We start from the raw sequence: 20849 nt of genomic DNA, 5'->3' as shown, positions 1-20849 counted from the left end.
GTACAGAGAAACATAGTTGAGAACAAGACACGCCCATAGAGTCTGCTGGCTTCGGGCTACCAAACCTTATACTCATGCTACAGAACAAGCAAGCTAGAGGCCCGGGATTGAAGAGCCTTCGTCAGGACTACTTCTGATGACTAGGGGTGTCAAGTTCCTCAGGGCAAGCTCAATCTTTGCCATCAGGAGATCTAATTTCTTCTTGTTGTTTCTTCTCTGCATAGGTATAACTACTTAACGACTGGTGATCAACAACCAACCCCACCTCTTGGAGCCATAGCATTTATATACCCTCTGAGAAGTTCCCAGAATTCCAAACATTACAGTCACAGAAACTATCTGCCTGTTGGCAAAAGTCACATCCCTGGTAGAGCATGAGGCAAATCATAGCCAACTGCTATGGACAATCTGAAGCAGTCCATATATCCCATACCTGGGATTAAAATGAAAACAATTCTTACAAGATTTCTATGTAAATTACATGTTTAAAAAAAAAACAAAGTTCTCACTACACATACTAAAGAGAGGAAATCGACCTGAGTCATGCCTAAGTCCTGCCTAATCCCCGCATTCTGAGACAGAGAGGCAGATCTCTGAGTTCTAGGACACCCTGGTCTGCATAGTGAGTTCTAGCTTGCCAAAACTACACAGTGAAGCCGTGTCTCTAAAACAAAATAAAATGTGAATAAATCAGTCAAAATTTAAAAAAAAAATAGAAAAGGAAATCGAAACACTTCAACATAGTCAAAAGGAGATTCATCAGAAAGTTCAATAAAATTAATAAATTTCTAGTAAAGCTGGCTAGGAAAAGAGAAGAAATGTTTCCCAAATCAGAAATGAAGGAGATCTAGCAATAGAAACTTCAAAGAGAGGGAAAGGTCAAGCAAACTTAATGAAATAGACAAGGGTGTGAGATCACAGCATATCAAAACCCACTAAGAAATCTCATCAGTCAATGAAACAGAGTTTGTGATTTAAGACCTCCCCAAAATACTCCAGACCCATCAGCTTCACATGTGAGTTCTAGCAAGTACTTGGGGAAGAAAGAAACAAATGCTTAAAGACAGCTCTCCAGAAAAAGGCAAAAATTAACCATTTAAAGCTTTACTGGTCTTCAAAGTAGAACCAAAATACGTGTGGGCAACATTCAGGCTGGTAAGTAGGGAATGGAGATGGTACAGGGGGCTGGGGGTGGGAGGAGGTATTACTCCATGACATTGACCTTAATAGCTAAAATGTAAAATTATATATATATATATATATATATATATATATTCATATTCAAGACACCACCAAATAACAGCAATATATCTTTCATCAGCTTTCACATTTGTCCTTTTAAATATTACTGTCCTCTGAACACACGCTACTGAATGGTTTTAATATGCCAACAGCTCTGAGGTACTTGAAAAATAAGCAGAAATACCTAGAAATTCACGGTGGGGGGGAAGGCAAAGGCCTTTTTAATGACGGCTTTGTCGGGTCTGCTTTGTCGGGTCTCGCATCGACCTTGCGCCATACATACGGTTCTGCACCGAGAGGCAGCACCCTAAGAAGCCCAGGCCCCGCGCGGTGGCGATGGGGCGGGGCCGCGAGTGCGGCGGCTGCGGGGGCCGGAGCGCAGCACTGAGGTTCACCTGCGCTATCCCCGCCCGATGCACACCGCCCAATTCAGCGACTACCCCGGAACCCCCTGCAGACAAAGAGCCACTTTAACACCATCTGAGCAGCTCCCAATTAATCAGTCTGTCGCCGCGCTCCGGACCCCTGGGCTTTGTAGTTCTCGGCCCGAATCATCCAAACAAGCCGGCGAGCCTGAAGAGCCACCGAACTACAAGGCCCATGATACCCTGCGACTGGTGCTACTGTCCGCTGGGCGCTCCGGCTTCTACCCCTGAGCGGCCTGGTGTTGGTGGCCGAGGGATTGCGGAGAGAGGCTCCCCTCCGGGGCTCCGCAACCCGGCTCTCCCAGTCACGCCCGGCCCCTCGGGCTCACCACTTAGATCTTGCAGGTCAGGGCTGTCAAGGAGCGGGGAGGGACGAGGCGGGGCGCCGCTAGCCGCCGCCCGGAGTCCGTTAGTTCGTGGCCGGCGCGGAGAGGCGGTGGCGCACGGTTGCCATGGCAGCTGCGGCAGTGCTGCGGAGAGGGCGTGGGGCTGAGTCAGCGCTGGGAAGCGGGGCTGTGGGGAAGGATGCGCAGGGACGCGTGTGGCGAGCTCGGAGCCCTCACCGGACACGATGAGGAAGGAACCCAAGACCCTAGGTGGGGCGTGCAGCACCTGCCGCATCCGGGCGGGACGTGTGCAGAGGCAGAGCGCTGTTTCTAAGGAGGCGACCCTTGCTGAGCCAGCTCTGTGGACTGAAGGCCGCTCGCCAGCCCCCTCCTGCCATCCTCTTGGGAGTAGAGACCGAGCCATTGCATAAGATGGCGTGTGCACGCTGCCTACAGGAAGATTCCGGACTCTTTGGAACTCGTAAATGGCACTGATCCCCACCCATTGAATTCGAAGCTATAATGTGACTTAGGCACACGTTTGCACACTCTCCAGGTTCGTCAGTGTAGTGTGGGCCGGGATTAACGACCTAAGTTTCTAACACAGCGCCCTGGCTAACTGGTCAGTAGCCGATGACTCGAGGCACCTTAACCTGCTCTGACGTTTTAGCCTGCAAAATGGAGCTACTATATCCCTGTGTTCCTGAGAGAAACGTTTATGATGATGAAACGGTATAGAAGTCTGGCAGCCCACACAGTAGCTTTCAGATACTAGTTAAATCCAGTAGTGATAAAAGTCCAAATATTTGGCTAGCAGTTGAAGGTGGGTTGGCCGAGGTGGGCAGTTGTCCTGTACCGATTTAAAAGGTTTAGGTCAGGGAAGTGTCTGTAACTGTCAGAACTCAAGGAATAGAACGGTTATGGTTTGTACATTTTATTGTATATAAATTTACCTCAAAAGGGATGTAATGCCTTAGGAAAATAAATCAATAAAAAAGAAGTGAATTACTGTCCTTAATCTTTTCTCATAATTACCTCTTAAGAAATTAGGGCAGGCAGGGCACAGTGTCTAGTGCCTTTAATCCTGGCACCCAGGAGGCAGAGGCCAGCCTGGTCTACAAATTGAGTCCAGGACAGCCAGTGCTTGTTACACAAAGAAACCCTATTTTGAAAACAAACAAAAATACAAAAGAAAGAAAAGAAACTAGGTTAGGACTAAGGGTGTCACTCCTTTGTTTAAAGCCCCTGCACCACATAAACCTCTGTAACCCAGCATTCAGGAGAATGCAAGCAGGAGGATTAAGTATTCAGGACCAACCTGAGTTACATAAAGCATAAAGGTCAGCTTGGGATGTGTCAGACCCTGTAGAAGAAAAGAACAGGTAAATTATGATGGATCCGGGGGTAGTGGTTCACACTTGTAATCTCAGAACACGGGAGGTCAACCTGGGCTATAAAGTGAGACTGTCTCGGGGTTGGGGATTTAGCTCAGTGGTAGAGCGCTTGCCTAGCAAGCACAAGGCCCTGGGTTCGGTCCCCAGCCCCCCTCCTGGGGGGAGAGTGAGACTGTCTCAAAAGGGGGGGGGGCAGAGAAAAGAAAGTTGGAAAAGCAAGCTGTGTTATCAGAGTCACCCCATCACAGAGATCTTGCAAGTTCAAGCCTTGTGCCCACCTCCCCTAGTCCTCTCTAACACTGTACTGCCCATGGGGTACACCGAGTCAGGGTCACCCCTAGCTCAGAGTCCTTGCTCTGAGCATGCAAGACTTCCTCACATCTTCCCTGCTACTCTGCCTCCTCCCCTCTCCCTCCGAAATCAACCCCGTTTCTTTGCTTGTGTGCAAAGCACACCTTTTTCTAAAGGTCTGGAGAAGGTGGGTTTTTTAATTAAAAAAAAAAATGCTCACTCGCACATTAATTAAAAAAAATGCTCACTCGCACTCACGCCTAGAATTAGAAAGCTTTCCTCTTAAAAGTCCTTTGTCCCCTCCCCCAGCGTGGCATTCTCATCCACCAACTCCTGTCTCTCTGGCAGGAGCCACGGCTTGCTGCTCAGTATTTCTGCAGTGCTGTCTCTCCCGTCCTCTCCCTCTCTGTATGCTCTATTTTCCATCTCCCAGCCCAAGTTCTCTTTGCTACATACTGCTGCTAACCTGGTTACCAGAGTATTTTCCTACAGAGACAAAAGGTCTTTCCCAAAGGAACTCGAGTGCCAGCCATTACAGTAGCCCCACCATCACCACCACACGCAGGGGCCACGGAGATGGCACCGTCCTTAAAATGCTTGTTTTGAAAACACAATGTGGTCTTGAGTTCAATGCCCATGGGGTAAAAAAGCTAGATTCAGCAACTCAATTTGTATAATCCCAGTGGCGCGGGGAGGGGGGGGCAGTTGAGGAGAGGGAGAGCCTAACCTATTTGGTGAGTTCCAGGTCAGTGAGAACACCTGAACAGCACTTAAGGCTCCTCTGGCTGCCACATGCACTTGTACACACATGCACATACGAACCCAGTATTTTCATGCTGTAGTGTACATCCCCATGTTCTATGTGATTTAGTCCACATGCCCATGAGCTGTCGGTCCACCTTCACAGTGGCTTCAGTTATTATGAGAGTGGGTTTTCTGACAGACATAGGAGAGCAAATGAAAACAGCTAGGATCTGTTCTAAAGAGAAAGAAAGAAAATCAGAACTCTGTGCATGTCCAGCTTGTAGAGCGAAACAACAGCATTTAACTCATAAGGTCCAGGACAAAATCCAAAGCAAGAATGACACATTTAGAGAAGCAAAATTTGGCCCTGTCGCCCGGCTCTGCATATATAACGAGAATGCAGATTCTCCGTTCCGTTCCCAGAGAAAGTGATAGGAATTTGCTCACAGATGAACACATGTTTTAGTAGCAGGGATGAGGGTCACCTGATCCATCCCTCCCTCCTATAGTTTCTCTGTGATCATCCGTGGTTTCTGCAAAGCAGTGGCCAGGGTTGTAGTACAATCTGCAGGCATAAAAAGACTCTAGACAAGGTTCTGGTGCCTAGCTGCCTTGGTTTTGAGGGCCAGGATCCCAGAAAATCAGCTTAGTAGGACAAGCCATTTGAGAGTGGGTGTCAGCAAGACAGCAGACAGCTGCTCATGTGAGCTAGGGTGAATGATCTCAAAGACCACGAGTCACTGAGGCATAGCCAGGAACACCACCACAAAGGGCAAGGCTCACAAAGGAGACGAAGTTCTCAAAAGGGGCAAAGCTCACAAAGAAAGCTTTGAAGGAGCAAGAACCAAGAAACCTTTTCTTATTTTCACTGGCTACTTTGTGTCTTAGTTACTGTTCTCTTGCAGTGAAGAAACACCATGACCAAGGTTACTTATAAAAGAAACCATTTAACTGGGAGCTAGCTTACAGTTTCCAAGGGTTAGTCCTCAACCATTGTGACTGGAAGTGTGGCAGCAGGCATGGCACTCAAGCAGTAGCTGAGAGCTTATGTGTTAAGACAACAACCACAAGGCAGAGAGAGAGAGGAACAGAGACAGACAGAGAGACACAGAGAGAAAGCTAACCAGGGGGATTTAGCTCAGCGGTAGAGCGCTTGCCTAGCAAGCGCAAGGCCCTGGGTTCAGTCCCCAGCTCCGGAAAAAAAAAGAAAAGAAAAAAGAGAAAGCTAACCAGGAACACTGTGGACCTTTGACCTCAAAGCCTCCTCAAAGCCCATCCTCAGTGATGCATATCCTCCAACAAAGCCACACCTCCTAATCCTTCCCAAACAGTTCCACCAACTGAAGACCAAGCATTCAGAGATATATGAGCCTATGGGGGCCACTCTCATTCAAACGACCGTGCTCTGTACTGTTAAAGTGATAGTTAGCACTAAACAAACCCAACCCAAAAACCAGATTGAAAATTAAAGTTAATTAGCCTATCACTATTGTAAGGTGGACATACCATCTCTGATGCAGTCATACGTTTCTCTTGGGATCTTGGTCTTCTTGGCCTCTCGAGTTTGATGTTGCTAATCACCCATAGTGGTAACCTATGACCCCTGCTCCCTTCATAGCTTGCCATCTGTCCATTTTATTATTCCCCAAATCCTCTACCAGTTTCACAGGTCACATCTCCAACCCTATCCCATCTCCAGGGTTTCACCTCCGAACTCTAACAGATGCTCAGACTTCCCTCTCTGGTCCTGACACACAAGCAGCAGAGTCACACATGCCAAGGAGGGCTTGTGCATCCTGGCTGGGTTCTTTTGCTTCAGTTCACCTGTGTGGCCACCATCAATGTCCCAAGAGATCTGCTTGTCTCTGCCTCCTAGAGCTGGCATTACAAGCTCACCACCAGGCATGGATTTTTTTCTTATGGGTTCTGAACCCTCAAACTTGAGTCTTCAAGCTTGCTCAGCAAACGCTTTATCGACTGAGCCATCTCTCAAGCCTCACAGTGTTTTCACAGATGGTACCTTACTTTTCTTCTAGTACGTCCACATAGGACATTGTTGTCCCCATTGTTTGTAAAAGATTTTGTCCAAAGGCCACCAGCGGATAGTGCTGAATCATGTATACTTGGGTTTTCTTCCCCCAAGACAAACTATGATTGGGTTTAGTTTACAAATTAGCCATCATAAGAGATTAACAACAATAATAGACTAGAATAATGATACTACAATAAGGGCTGGGGATTTAGCTCAGCGGTAGAGCGCTTACCTAGGAAGCGCAAGGCCCTGGGTTCGGTCCCCAGCTCCGAAAAAAAGAACCAAAAAAAAAAAAATAGTTTAATGATACTACAATAAAGTTATCTAAAACTTGTACATTATATGGGGCTTGGTGGCCCACACCTTTAATGCTGAGATGGCAGAGGCAGGCAGATCTCTGTGAGTTTGAGGCCAGCCTGACCCACATACTGAGTTCCAGGACAGCTAGGAACACAGTGAGACCCCATTAAAAAAATTTATTTTTGTTTGTCTCTGAAATTTCCCATTTAACATTATGAACTTTTGTTGACTATAGGTAAGAACGCACACACGGGAATAAATGGCACCTGCGACCTCTTAACATAAAGACACCTAGAGCTTGGGGAAATGGCCGCCCATGTGTCTTCAGCAGAGGCATCCCTGGCTAGTCATGGTTCTGTGAGAGGCGGCAGTGGGAAGAAACACTCAGTGCTGGGCTTGGCGTCTTCCCCAGAGAGAGCAGTTTTTCTGGTTCCTGGCCTACTTACAGGTCACAGGTCATCCACGTGATGGAGCTCATGTAGCTGGCCTCAAACTTGGGGTCCTCCTGCCTCGGCATCCCCAACACTGGGGTTAAGTGTGTGCTCCTGCTGCAGTGTTTTAATATTTCAGCTGTGACAACTGAAGCGGGAAGAATCCGGTTAAAGCCCAGAGCAAGTTCTCACAGTTAAGGTAACTTTGGAAGTTACTGAGCCATTTTACTGTTTTTTTCTTCAAACCTCCCAATGTGCTGGTAGAGCGGGAACTGGGCAAAGCATGCTTCTCCTTTGCTGTCTGCCTACAAGGGGTGGGTGTGTGTGTGTGTGTGTGTGTGTGTGTGTGTGTGTGTGTGTGTGTGTGTGTGTGTGTGTGTGTGTGTGGTGTGGGGTGTGTGTGTGGTGTGTGTGTTTGTGTGGTTGGTGGGTGTGTGTGGTGTGTTTGTGTGGTGTGGTGTGGGGTGTTGTGTGTTTTGTGGGGTTGTGTGGGTGGTGTGTGTTTGTTTGGTGTTTGTTTTTGTGGTGTGTGTGTTGTGTGGTATGTGTGTGTGTGTGTGTGTGGTGTGTGTGTGTGTGGTGTGTGTATGTGTGTGTGTGTGTGGGTGTGTGTGTGTGTGTGTGTGGGGGGGGGGGGTGGGTGGGGGTGTGTGGTGTGGGGTGTGGGGTGTGTGTGTGGTGTGTGTGTGGGTGTGTGGTGTGGTGTGGGTGTGTGGTGTGGTGTGGGTGTGTGGTGTGTGGTGTGGTATGGGTGTGTGGTGTGGTGTGGGTGTGTGGTGTGGTGTGGTGTGGTGTGTGGTGTGTGGTGTGGGGTGTGTGTGTGTGTGTGTGTGTGTGTGTGTGTGTGTGTGTGTGTGTGTGCAAGGCTGGAGGAGGGGGAGTGGTGTGTATCCCCACCACCAACTGGCAGGGCCTGAGAGCCCGATGCCAGGTCTCCTGGCGGCAGCATGATGTCCATCTCCACCCGTGGCCCCAAGCTATCTGGTCAAAGGCAGGGTCTCTTTCTAACTTCCAGCCCTGTTGTCCCAGCCCCACCCTCCAACCTATCTGATAACCCCAACCTCCTTTCCTATCTTGGTTCTGCAAACTGGGAGGCCACAGCTGCCTCTGTGTTTATTGTCTACAGGTTCCTTTGGAAAGTTCTCATCTGTACTTCAATGCCTTACACTGACGCCTCTGGCCCCTCCCTTACCAGCAAGCATTGTGAAATAAAATAAGAACTCGTCTTGAATAGGCGCGAGGGACCAGAACTAGCATGTGGAATCACTCTAGACTTCGGGCTATGACAAACGGAACCCTGTTCTAGGACCGTCAAGCCACTGTCGGACCCCAGGTGTGGTCCAGCCTGTGTGATTGCTGCTAAGGACTGATCCTGCAGCTGTCCCCAGACCTGGGCTAACTCTGACGCTGACCTGCCCCGCACACAGGCAGTTTCAGCATTCACACTGAATTCTCCCAGGAGCAGACAGGAAGAAAACCGTTAGTGCCGGGGATCCAGAGAGGAAAGGGGTGATCAGTGCAGGAGGCAGACTTCAAATGTTCAGGAGGGCCAGGAGCTGGCTCAGCAGGTAAAGGTGCTTTGTTGAGCCCTGGAGCCCATGTCAAAGAGCCGGGTGGGGTGGGGCGTATCTGTAATCCTAGTGCTCCCATAGCCAGCCCGGAGGTGGAACTGGGAAAACCTACCAGAAGGCTGAGTGCTCAGCACAGTGGAAGAAACAAGTGAGACCCTGCCTCAAAGCAAGGTAGAAGGAGAGAGCTGGCTGCTGAAAGTTGTCCTCAGACCTCTGCACTCACACCACAGTGCCAACGAGATCTTTAAGTACCGGTCTTGTCTCGGTGCTGCTGATCTTTTCATGCGGGGAGATGAGAAGATTGGACGAGACAGGAATGCATAGCCCAACTCCTCACGCCTGTGTTACTGCGCTACTCAAAGGGAGTCTGGTGCTGTACGCCATACACTTACCACACCTGTTCTTCTGCCAGTAGAGACTAGACTCAGTCACACATTCCCCGGGAAAAGAACAGCCTCCCAGGTTAAGAATTTAAAATATTTCCTAGGTGTGACAAAATAAAACTTAAAAGAAAAAAATTACTTCTTGGCAGCAGGTCGTGATGGTCCTCCTTATTTGTGACTTTGTGTTTATACAAGCTTAAAACTTTGTACAGAAACCCGGGATTTGAGTCTGGTAAAGGGGTACTACGGACGTTTGAATGAAAATAGCCCTCCTAGACTAGTATAGAGTGGCATTATTGGAGGCGTGGCCTTGTTGGAGTGGGCGTGGCTTTGTTAGAGGAAGTGCATCACAGAGGGTGGGCTTTGAGGTTTCAGATGCTCTCTCCCTGCTGCCTGCAGGTGTAGTTGCAGAGCTCTCAGCTCCCTGCCCAGCTACTTTCGTGACACCCTGCTGATAAATGGACCAAAGCTCTGATCTGTAAGCCAGCTCCAGTTAAGCGTGTTCCTTTATAAGAGTTGTGGTCATGGTGTCTCTTCACAGCTATAGAAACTAAGGCAGGTACTAAACTTTGGACTCACGGGATCCATATCTCAGTGACTCGGAAGGCTGGAGCAATGGTGCCTCTGTTGGAAACGGCCCTCTGGTACCCTGTGGATAGCAAATACGTTAATGGACGGATCACTCTGTCGAATGTTGGCAGCTGTTACTTCGTTTGGGACACACAGACTGAACTGAGAAGCATGTCCCCTGTCAGTACACCCACTGAAGTGTGGCCGAGGGTAGGCGACACGTCAGCAACGCGGCTTGAGATTGGGTTTTCTATCCACAGGCAGCGGTGCTTTGCCAGCCAACCCCCATCACAGACCATTTCCAATCTTATGGGAGAGAAGCATCCTCACAGCTGAGCAGCCATTGTCCCTCCCAAGAAGATCCCCACCCAGGCAGCCTCTCTGATCCCACCCTGAGATCCTCTGCCGTCTCGTTTCTCCGGTGCCCTCCAGCTATCGAGAATTTGGAGTGATAGGTTTGAGAGGAAAATTCTAGTCCCTTTCTAGTTTGTCTGCTGGATCTGGGGTCTAGTGGGGTATGTACATAAATGATACAAAATCCTAAACGTGGGCTCATGTGAATTATTCCTAAATGACTAACTATTCCCTTCTCTTTGGGGTTCTCTCCTTATGTTCAGGATGCCTCACTCCTTTCTCAAGTCTCTCCTCAAATTTCATATCCAAAACTCCGCACTGGCGGTGTGAAGTTTGAACACCACTTACCTACCTCACGTTCATCTGTTTTTCCCCCAAAGCACCATGTCCTGCATTGAATGTGAAACGTCTGTTACGGACCTGCATGTCTGAACGCTTGGTCCCAGCCACTTGCTCTGTCTTGGGAAGATGGTAGAACAGATTATACAGGATTATAGATACAAAGCCATCCCTCCACACACCCTCCTCCCGGCCACACTTCCCTTTCTGAGGGCTAGTGTTGTGGGGCTAGAGGGCTCTCGATGCACACGCACCCACGCACCCCCACCCTAGCCAGACAGTGCTACATCTCAGTCAGCCTCCAAGACGTGACTGAGCCACCTCAAGCTCCAGGCGCCTCAGCCAGGAGCCACTCTCCAGACGCATGCCTTCCGCCACACCATGGACTATCTCTAAATAAACCGTGAGCCTCAGTCCCCCTCCCCCCTTTAAGGACTGCTTTTGTTAAATGTTCTGTTATGGCTGCAAGAAGTCATCTATAGAGAAAATGAGCAGGCCACTGGCTGCGACGAGACACATGGTTCGTAAGCCTTTGGGACTAGAATTTGGAATGGAGAGCTAAATAAAGCCTGTAAGAAATGCCTAGGGTTGTTCTGGTGGGGATGAAAAAGACCAGGATGTTGCTAGAAGTGTGAACACTGAAGGCCAGGCTCCTGAGTCTTCAGAGAGGGATTGGAGCTCTGTTGGGAAGAGGGCTAGAGGCCATGCGTGTCACCACGTGGTCTCTCCTTGGCCATCTGAGCCTTAAGACAGCAGCTGATTAGCCGTGAGAGGCCTCACAAGATTGAACCCACTAACCTTCCACCGTGGAAGGGGAGGAGGTCTCGCAAGCCATCACACAAGGAGACCTGCTCCTCTCTGAGGACAGGCGGGACAGTCTTAAGTAGCAGCCACCCTTAAATTGTTCACAGCCCTGTAGGCTGCCATCCTTCACCCAGGCTCCTGTCTGTAGCTCCTGCTAAATGCTGGTTCACCACACTAGACTCCTAGCATAATTTCCTTGGTCTATTGTTGGTGCCCTGTTCTGGGGTGAATGTGGTGCTGGTGAGCAGAGGGCTTTCCCCAGCGATCTCTGGCCTGCCTAGGTCTCGGGTTCGGGTGAGGGGGAGAGAACTCAGGCAAAGAAGGTTCGACTGCTTCTGCTGCCTCCGCTGCTGGTGCTTCTTTCTGCCCCTGCCGCTTCGGTTGCCAGGCCTGGGCTGAGCCAGCAGGAGACTGACTAGCCAGCGAAGGGTGCAGGGCAGTTTCTGGTGGCGATTTCAGGAGATCTCTTCCTCAAGTGTCGGTGTTAGAGCTCTTATGATGGAAGCCCTCAGACGATGGAGTAATTCCTGCACACCTATAATCTTGAACACGATTCTTAAATACAGTTTTTGGATGGGTCAGCGTCTGACAGCAGGTACTTCCTATCGGTTTGGCCCGAGAGCTTGGGAAGGCCTCATCTACATATTTGGGGGCGTGGTCCTGCTTCTACTCTGAGCCTGTGTGACCTGTGGTCACGCCCTCACCTGTGGAGGAGGGGCTTGAGGTGTTGCCCTACCAGACTGATCTGTCTCAAACCTCTCTACAGGAGTTTGGGGGGGGGGCTGTAACTACGAAGGACTTGATCTCCTAAGAGACTGGGAATGTTCCTGCTGTCCCTTTTAGGGTCCCCAGGGATTAGACCTATGTTGACCATAATCAGGGTACCTTTCACAGCCCTCCACCCTACAGGTGAACAAGATCATTCTCTCAAGTCCCTTTAGGAAACGTAATATGACGCTTGGTGATGGAACGCAGTGATGGAACAGATGAGTTTGGGAAGGGTTTCTTCTTCATCCCTGCTGTGGGTGGTAAGATGTGCTACTGAGGCTAAGCCATTGGAGGGCGCAGCCTCTGCAGGGGTGGTCCTCACCCATGTGGTTTGGACCCGCACGCCATAGCACATCGCATTGTCTCTACTGTGACTGGTAAGGTCGACAACTTAGGCTGTCCCACCTAATGGAGCGTGCTGGGGAGGCGTCGAGTGGCACGGTCCTCCATGCACGGGGTCTCCGTGTGAGTATGGGGATGCCTCTCACAACAACTGACTGGCTATAGAATGTATTGCAATCCCCCGAAGTAACCGGCCCAGGACAGTATCATAAACAGGCCGTGACCTCGATTGCGTGGCCTTCGTAGGTCGCGGTGCATGCAGCCGAGGCTCAGCCATCTGCACATTTGCCCACATAAAGGAGAAATCACAGGAAAACGGGTGTGGAGACCTCCGGCCTTTGAATTGACAGGAAAAGAAGAAAGAAAGGAGGAGCGAACTGATGCTTCTTACCAGTTGTAAGAAGCGGGGTTGGACAGGTAGAAGTACAAATTACCTTTGTGCTGACTAAGCCCCTCGTGGCTCTCAGAACCATGAAGCCTGTGGGAGTAACTGGACGGTGAAGAGGGACAAGTGCTGTACGGTGACAGAAGGCAACCCTTGGGTCTGATCTTTAGTATGAGGGGGAGGTTCGTGACCCGGCTTGCAGACGGGGGCCTTGATAATGAATGGCCGACCCTGGAGTCGTCAGGAGAAACTCAGCGCCTGAACTCCCAGACTCGGGAAAGACGTGTGAGCCTCTCACAGTCTGACTTGTGAGGTTGCAGGCATGGGGCTGAACCAGATGGCTCTGAGGGCCTAGAAAGGGAGAAAGCGGGGATATGGCCAACGCATCAAGATAGAGCAAGCTTCGTATGAAGCAACGTGAGGAAAACTTGGCTCTGATGGCCCAGTTCTCGTGAGCCGTTAGGGATACTTGGTTGAGGCACCTTTGACCGGAGGACAGCAGATGAAGGACGACAGGTATTACCGAGGGGGAAACTGAGTCATAAGTAAGACAGTGCTTGATCATAAGTAAGACAGTGCTTGATGCCTCAGTTCACCAGATCTGACAGGGCTGTGTCAGTAGGAGAGTTCAGAAACTAATTCTGCATAGGCCTTGGGTCTTGATCTTTAGACCGGCATGTTAGTGAGGTCTGTAAAGTGCCAGTGCGTGAGAGAGAGGACAGGAAAGGGGGAAGGGAAATGATGGACCCATCCAGGTCACGGGGAACCAGATGTAGCAATATTGAAACAGAGTCAGAGCCCATAAGGGAAAAACTAACCAAAAGCCCAATTCCATGTTCCTGACCCCTGGAAGGTTTGCCCGGAGGGATGGCCAAGTTGCAGGTGAGGGCCATACAAGGCAGTGGGGTAGGAGAAAGGTGTCTGCTGGGTCGCAGGGTCGTTGGCTCCTTAATGTTTGAATAAGAAAGCCAAGAGTGCCTTCATTCCTGGCGAGCCCCAGAAGCATGGATGGCGTGGCTGTGTGTACAGAGAGAACGTTCAAAGATAAAGAATGTCAAAGCTGGGGTTGGGGATTTAGCTCAGTGGTAGAGCGCTTGCCTAGCAAGAGCAAGGCCCTGGGTTCGGTCCACAGCGCCGGAAAAAAAAAAAAAAAAACAACAAAGAATGTCAAAGTTGCCCTGGGGCTGGCCAGTTATCCAGAGTGGAGACACTGTTTAGATTTTTACCACCACAGAAACAAGTAAGCTGCAGGGGGGTACCCCAAGTGGTACATTCATAGCCTGGACTCGCGTGAAGGCAGAATCTGTAGGGGTCCCCACTCCTCATAAGAGGGTAGGCGGCCAACACAGGAAGCCTTGGCAATAGGATAGACTCACAGAAACGATTAAGAAATTGGAAAGGGGGGTTGGGGATTTAGCTCAGTGGTAGAGCGCTTGCCTAGGAAGTGCAAGGCCCTGGGTTCGGTCCCCAGCTCCGAAAAAAAGAACAAAAAAAAAGAAAGAAAGAAATTGGAAAGGATGTCTATATATTCTTTGCCCAGGCCAAAGCCCTTGCAACAAGCTGGTGTGACCAGTAAAGAAGTCCGAGGCTCATGGAGAACATTCACGGATAACAGAGCTGAGTAAGCAGTGGCCCCATCCCTGTCACTGAGCCTGGTGCTGCTCTATGAAGGAGCAATTAGGGCGAGCGATGGGCTCTTTCCATGCCTTTGCTTGTGCCTCTAGTGCTCCCTGAGCTGTCGGATGCCCATTTGCCTATAAAAACACTGAGTACTCCCCCCACGGTTACCTTCCCAGCCCATTTGTCATGGGATGGTGGCCAGGGTCCTTGATCCGTTAGGATTCCTAGCTTCTGCGTGAAGGTTTTGTTACACAGGCAACGTAGTGCAGGCCTCTGGGTCTTTATCACGATTTTGAAAAGCGCCCAGAAGATGTGCAAGTCTAAGGAAGAAAGCCAGGAGGGCACCCCACACACGATGCCAGAGACAAGCGCATCGGCAAAATTCTTGGGCGGATTATAGTCTGGGAACACGCCAAGGGCTACTGAGGAACGGCTGTAGCAACCCGTGTGTGTAAATGTAAAGTCGCCGTGGGTGTTTTGAGGGCTCTGAGGATTCTAGTGTATTTTCATACCTCCCCTTGCTTACTTGATTTTCAAAAACGCTCCCTGCGGGATGAGGGCCTAACCACTCAAGAGGCTGTTGAGCAAGGTCAAATCCGTGCACGACAGGATGCATAGCTGTGTGACCCAAGACCCCAGTGCCCTTTAGTGTTGGATTTACGAGAAGCTCGGAAGGCTGCAGCTGGGTCCTGTAGCAAGGAGAGCCTGAGCGCAGTCCGGTCTCTGCTCCAATCACAGGGAGCGGTTGTCCATGTACGGCACTAAAATGAACTGACTAGCTGCAGCTAAGGCACCGACTGGCAGATCTACTGCAGAAACGGCTTATGCAGTCCAGGTTGGATTGAAGCTCTCTTGACCAAGCCTCTCCCTAGGTAGCACAGACCCAAGCTGCTTAAAGTGGCATGCATATTACAGCCACAATATTTGCTATATTCTAGACATCCAATAATGGTGTTTTGCCCGCTGTCAAGCCTTATCTAGTTAGATTTATAATCATTTTATAACCATAATTATTATCATACCCCACCTTGCTCAAGTTGATCGTCCTGTGTCACTTGGCTATCAATAGCGCTCACCGTGACCTAAGGACTGAGCCAGTCTCGCTGTGTAGCGCTGATTGACCTAGGACTCACTATGTAGACTAGGCTTGCCCCAAACTCAGAGACCTACCTACCCAGCCTCCCGGGTGCTGGGATTAAAAGTTAGACTGGGGGCTTGGGGATTTAGCTCAGTGGTAGAGCGCTTGCCTAACAAGCGCAAGCCCCGGGGTTCGGTCCCCAGCTCCGGAAAAAAAAAAAAAGAAAGAAAAGAAAAGAAAAAAAAAGTTAGACCGGTATGCCCAGTTTAAGGACATTTTTTTTTCGGAGCTGGGGACCAAACCCAGGGCCTTAGGCTTGCTAGGCAAGCACTCTACCTCTGAGCTAAATCCCCAACCGGTACGCCCAATTTAAACCCCGCTTCCTTCAGCGTCACGTGCTTCTGAGATTCGCCCACGCAGGTCAGCAGGGATTTGGGACACTCACTTTAATTGCTGCAAACAGATACAATTCTTTTGTAAACGTATAGACATACGTACATAATGCTCTTCCGGTTACACTGAAGGTTATCACTGACAGATGAGGGCTCCCCACCCCGCACGTGTGTTAATGGCGTCTTCCTTCTGTAGGGCCCTTCGCCCTTCCTCACTCTCTTACCCTCGTGGTTAAGTAGTTTCCTCTAGTGGGAGGGCTTTGTTTCCTTTTTAGTTTAGCATTGGGTTTTACTATATTCAATAATTATTATTAACAATATTTTAATAACAAATTGTTAGGCATCTGATGCTTTATTAAATTTCATATGATATAATTAATAATAGTTAAATTAGTATTTAGTAGGCACACTGACGTATACACATCACTGCCTCAGCTATAGACATTCCGCGTCTGACGGTGAGGTTTTTACTTTCAGGTGGTCTCTCGTTGCTCAGTAACATCCGGTTTGCAACCCCATAGGAAGAACAACAATATCAACCAGCCAGACCCCCTCCCCAGAGCTTCCAGGGACTAAACCACCGACCAAAGAGTACATAGGGAGGGACCCATGCCTCCAGCCACATATGTAACAGAGGACGACATTGTCTGGCATCTATAGGAGAGGCCCTTGGTCCTATGAAGGCTCGATGCCCCTGTGTAGGGAATATCAGGGCAGGGAGGTAGAAGGGTGTGGGTGTGTGAGTGAGGGAGAACCCTCAAAGAAGCAGGGGAAGTGGGGATGGGATAGCGGGTTTCTGGAGGGGAAACCAGGGAAGGGGATAACATTTAAAATGTAGATAAAAGGGGTTGGGGATTTGGCTCAGTGGTAGAGCGCTTGCTAGGCAAAGCCCTGGGTTCGGTCCTCCGCTCCGAAAAAAGAAATGTAAATAAAAAAAAAAAAAAAAAAAAAAGAGGTTGGGGATTTAGCTCAGGGGTAGAGCGCTTGCCAAGGAAGCGCAAGGCCCTGGGTTCGGTCCCCAGCTCCAAAAAAAAGAACCAAAAAAAAAAAAAAAAAGAAAAAAAAAGAAAGAAAAAAGAAAAAAAAAAAGAAAAAAAACCCACCTCCTTTACTTCCGGTCAATATTTGGCATGTACCTCTCTGGCTACGGGCCAGAGCGCCTCTCACTTCTTTGCTGTTGGAGTGTCTTCAATGGAGTGGCTCGTAGCATGACGACTTGCTTTACCAAATCCAGCTGCGAGCTAGACTTTCTAAGCAGACGAAAGCGAGGCTCCGAGGTAGGCTATTCATGGAAGCCGATACTCTGAGGTCTGTGGGTAAAAGCCAGCTCAGACCCGGTGCATCCTCAAGGGAGAGGGATGACACCCAGAGATGGAGGTTCGCTGGCCATCTCCCAGTCTGTCTCCCCCAGGGAGGAATGGTTGAAGATGGCGGTTAGCCCTCCCTCACAGGCCCACACCACAGCTGCTTTCGGAAGACTAGAGATTGGTTTCTCATCCCAGCGTCTGCAGGCAGCACTGGGAGGGCGGGCTTGGCAGATCCATGATCTTTAGAATCCTGTGCTCCCTCTCCCACCGACCTGACTTTCTCAGCATTGCTTTTACCCTTGTAACGGAGAACTGCCAAGGCGCTTGCTGTTGTGCTAACCCTCAAACCTTTCCCGCGTACGGGGCCAGGATAATAAGCTCAGATGTGAACCCGGTCACATCGCTTCTGCGGTCTATGCAATAGCACTCAAACAATGTTGTTTTAAAAGCTGTCAACCCATGGACTCAATTCAGACCTAGATACGAGAGATGCATGCAGGGGGCCTAAACATCTGCCCAAACACGAGGTCTACAAAAGTGCATTCACCCTCACTGGGTACCACGCAGTACCCGTGCTTGAGTGGATTCAGAACGCCGCTGGCCCCTGGAGATGTTCGCACCCATCTTACCCCCATGGACCATTTCACTCGGCCACCTCTTTGCCTCGAAAGACTCTTTTCGGACACTGACATTACATGATCCCCGGTCTTCTTTCTTGCACCCCATAGCACCCATGCCTCCCCCATCATCCTTATATCACACACGCAGATTTACATTTTTTTCAAGGTTTTATTTCTTGTTTATTTTGTGGATAGGTGTTCTGCCTACATCGAAGTGCACGTCGTGCATGCAGTACCCACGGGAGCCAGAAGAGGGCACCAGATGCTTTAGTACCAGAGTAACTGGGTCTTTCGCCGCCACGTGGGTGTTGGGAATCAAACCCAGGTCCTTTAGAAGAGCAGTTGAGGTTGGGGATTTAGCTCAGTGGTAGAGCGCTTGCCTAGTAAACACAAGACCCTGGGTTCGGTCCCCAGCTCCGAAAAAAGAAAGAAGAGCAGTCCATGTCTTAACCATGGACCCATCTCCCGAGTCCCAGCGTATACTGATTTTAATTCCTGGCTCACTTCTCTGTTTTCCTGGTGCATTAATAAGTGTCTAATAATAGCAACTGTTCTTAACGATTTTTGTGCCCTCAGCCCCATCACAATGACAGGCATAAACTCAAAATATAAAATGGACAGACGAACATATAAGTAACAGATGAAATTCTCAACATTTAAAGAAAATCTATTGTGCACACAGTATTGCGGGGAAAGTGCTCTATGGCCCTAAATAAGACATATGTGGAAATGGCCCGTATTTAACCATCTTGAAATAGTCGCTTTTCTGTTGCTGGGTTAAAACACCAGGGCTGAGAAGCACCTGAAAAGGAAGGGTGCATTTTAGCTTGTGGTTCCAGAGGAAGCGTCTATATGACAAGAGAGGCGGTCGGACTAGACAGCTGGGAGATTGCACCTACAACCAGTCAGAAAGCAGAGAGAGCGAACTGCAAGTGGGGTTAGAATTCAGACTCTTTTTCTTTTTTTCGGAACTGGGGATCGAACCCAGGGCCTTGCGCTTGCTAGGCAAGCGCTCTACCACTGGGCTAAATTCCCAACCCCAAGAGAATTCAGACTCTTAAGGCCCACCCTCAGTGACATACTTCCTCCCGCAAAGCTGCTACACTTCCCCCAAACAGCGCCACCAACTGGCGACAGAGCGTTCAGGGAAAACCCCAGCCTTTGGCGGACATTTCTCATTTGAAAACACACCTTACACCTACAACTAAATATGGCAGAATGTCTCACCGACAGCGGCGAGTTAAAAAGAACTCATTTCATGCATCCTGCCCCTGAGTTATTTCCCGGTTTCCAACTCTTATAAACCTCAGACGTTGCTATGCTAACCCAGGTCTGCGCTCAGACAGAAGGTCCTGTGTACAGCAAGGGAGGATCCTGCTCTTTCAAAGAGATTGTTTTTTGATTCAGTACACCCCCCCCACACCCCATTGCTAATCCTGGCCCTCCAAAATAGCCCCGGGCAGCCCACATGGGGTAAGAGGGCACACTGTGGACTTTGAAGGGTGTTAAGGACATGCCCAGATGCTATTATAAGCCAGAAAAAAATCCCTGAATACAGCAGTGGAGAGGCAGTTGAAACTGAAATAGACTCAGTGTCTTCTCCTCAGATACCTTTTTAACCCTAGGGAGCCCAGTCAGCTGAGGTCAGTTCCTCAACGCTGTCTAGCAGAGAAGTGAAGAGACCAGCCCAAAAACAGACGCAGAGTATGCTGTACCTAACACTTCACAGTGTGACCATCTATAACCCGACCGCGGGGCGGGACAGAAGCATCCCTCAAACTGACGTCACTTCCCTCTGATTCCCAGTCCCAGTAGCTTCAAACTGACGTCACTTCCTTCTGATTCCCAGTCCCGGTAGCTTCAACAGGGCTGTGCTCCTCAGCTCATTTTACCCTCAGCTCTCGGGAGTACTAGGCCCCCCATTTTGTAGCCAAGGAAAGCAAGGCCCGCTGTGTGTCTGTCCGTAGATGACAGGAACTGCTGGTGACTCTAATCTGTCACAGCATCTGTGGGACATACGGAGGCCCTGAGCTCTCAGTAAGCACAGAGAGACCAAGAATCTTAAACACACGAGGGCCTCTCTTCTATAAAGACGGGTTCTACAGATAGCTCGACGAGAAAGACAAGCTCGTGATGGAGGGTCTGGTGTGCTCTAGGCCAACACAGATGGCACAAATGTCACCAGGCCACGGGTCACATCCACTCCCAGCCCTCTAGTCACCCATCTTCATGGAAGACGTTACATGTGCTTTACAAAGAGTTTCAGCGCAGACACGTTAAGCTTTATTGTGCATACAGGATGGAGTTTGCTGTCAGCAAGGAAATGTTTTTCACCCAATTGCACTGTGCTTAAATAACCTGGTGTGGACACTCAAAGTTGAATCAACAAGTCAGTAGAGTCGCGTTGAACCAGATTTCCTTCTTCCTTCCCATGGATCAACACCCCGCTGGCCCTGAGGTTTGCAGAGACCCCCGATACAAACATCGGCGCATGAAAGCAACCACAGCTAGACACCTGGATTCTCCCCGCAAGGATACTCGCTGTCCATCTGCGATCTTGGCTTCAGTTACCCGGCCACCCGCAGCCTCCTTTCCTTCCTTAGAGAAGATGCGCGCAGCTGTGGGGATGTGTGTGAGATGCTGTGCACCAGACCTTAGCCAGGGGTGTCAAGTGTTAGCCGTTTCTTTTTTTTTTTTTAATTGTTGGATGCAATACGTGCCCTCTCGTTGCTCCTGCAGTGCATCTCATTGCAGCCACGCGGTCATTCGGCAGCGTGTTATTACCTATTAAACAACTCCCTTTGTCTGTCAACTCTGCAGGTGGCTGACAATGGCCACTGTCGGAATAGGGTGCATGAGTCTTGCTGTTATAGCCCTCGGGGAACTTCAGGCAAATAGGTGTCTAGACTGTACCCTGAATGATTGACTTTTACCATCGCTGTGACAAAATACCTGACAGAACAACTTAAAGGCAGGAATGAATAATTTTTTTAAAAAATTCATTATTTTCGTGTGGGTGAGTGCCTGCATGTATGTATATATGCGTTATGTGCATGCAGTGCCTGTGGTGGCCAGAGAGGGCGCTAGATCCCCTGGGACTGGAGTTACAAGTGGCTAAGTGTGTTATGAGC

The 20849-nt window shown here is 49.6% G+C and overlaps 1 protein-coding gene across 1 annotated transcript in view; it reads right to left on the bottom strand.

Moving 5' to 3' along the window:
• Katnal1 (katanin catalytic subunit A1 like 1) overlaps positions 1–2655 on the bottom strand; it is a 52416-nt gene extending 49761 nt beyond the window's left edge. Inside the window, exon 1 of the mRNA XM_032886904.1 lies at positions 1997–2655. The gene's annotated coding sequence lies outside the window, so the exon portion shown is untranslated. The remainder of the gene's footprint in view (positions 1–1996) is intronic.
• Positions 2656–20849: the final 18194 nt, after the last annotated feature.

The sequence above is a fragment of the Rattus rattus genome, chromosome 16 (assembly GCF_011064425.1).
Source record: "Rattus rattus isolate New Zealand chromosome 16, Rrattus_CSIRO_v1, whole genome shotgun sequence".
In the NCBI taxonomy this organism is placed as follows: Eukaryota; Metazoa; Chordata; class Mammalia; order Rodentia; family Muridae; genus Rattus; species Rattus rattus.
This window is presented reverse-complemented; position numbering and strand designations above follow the sequence as displayed.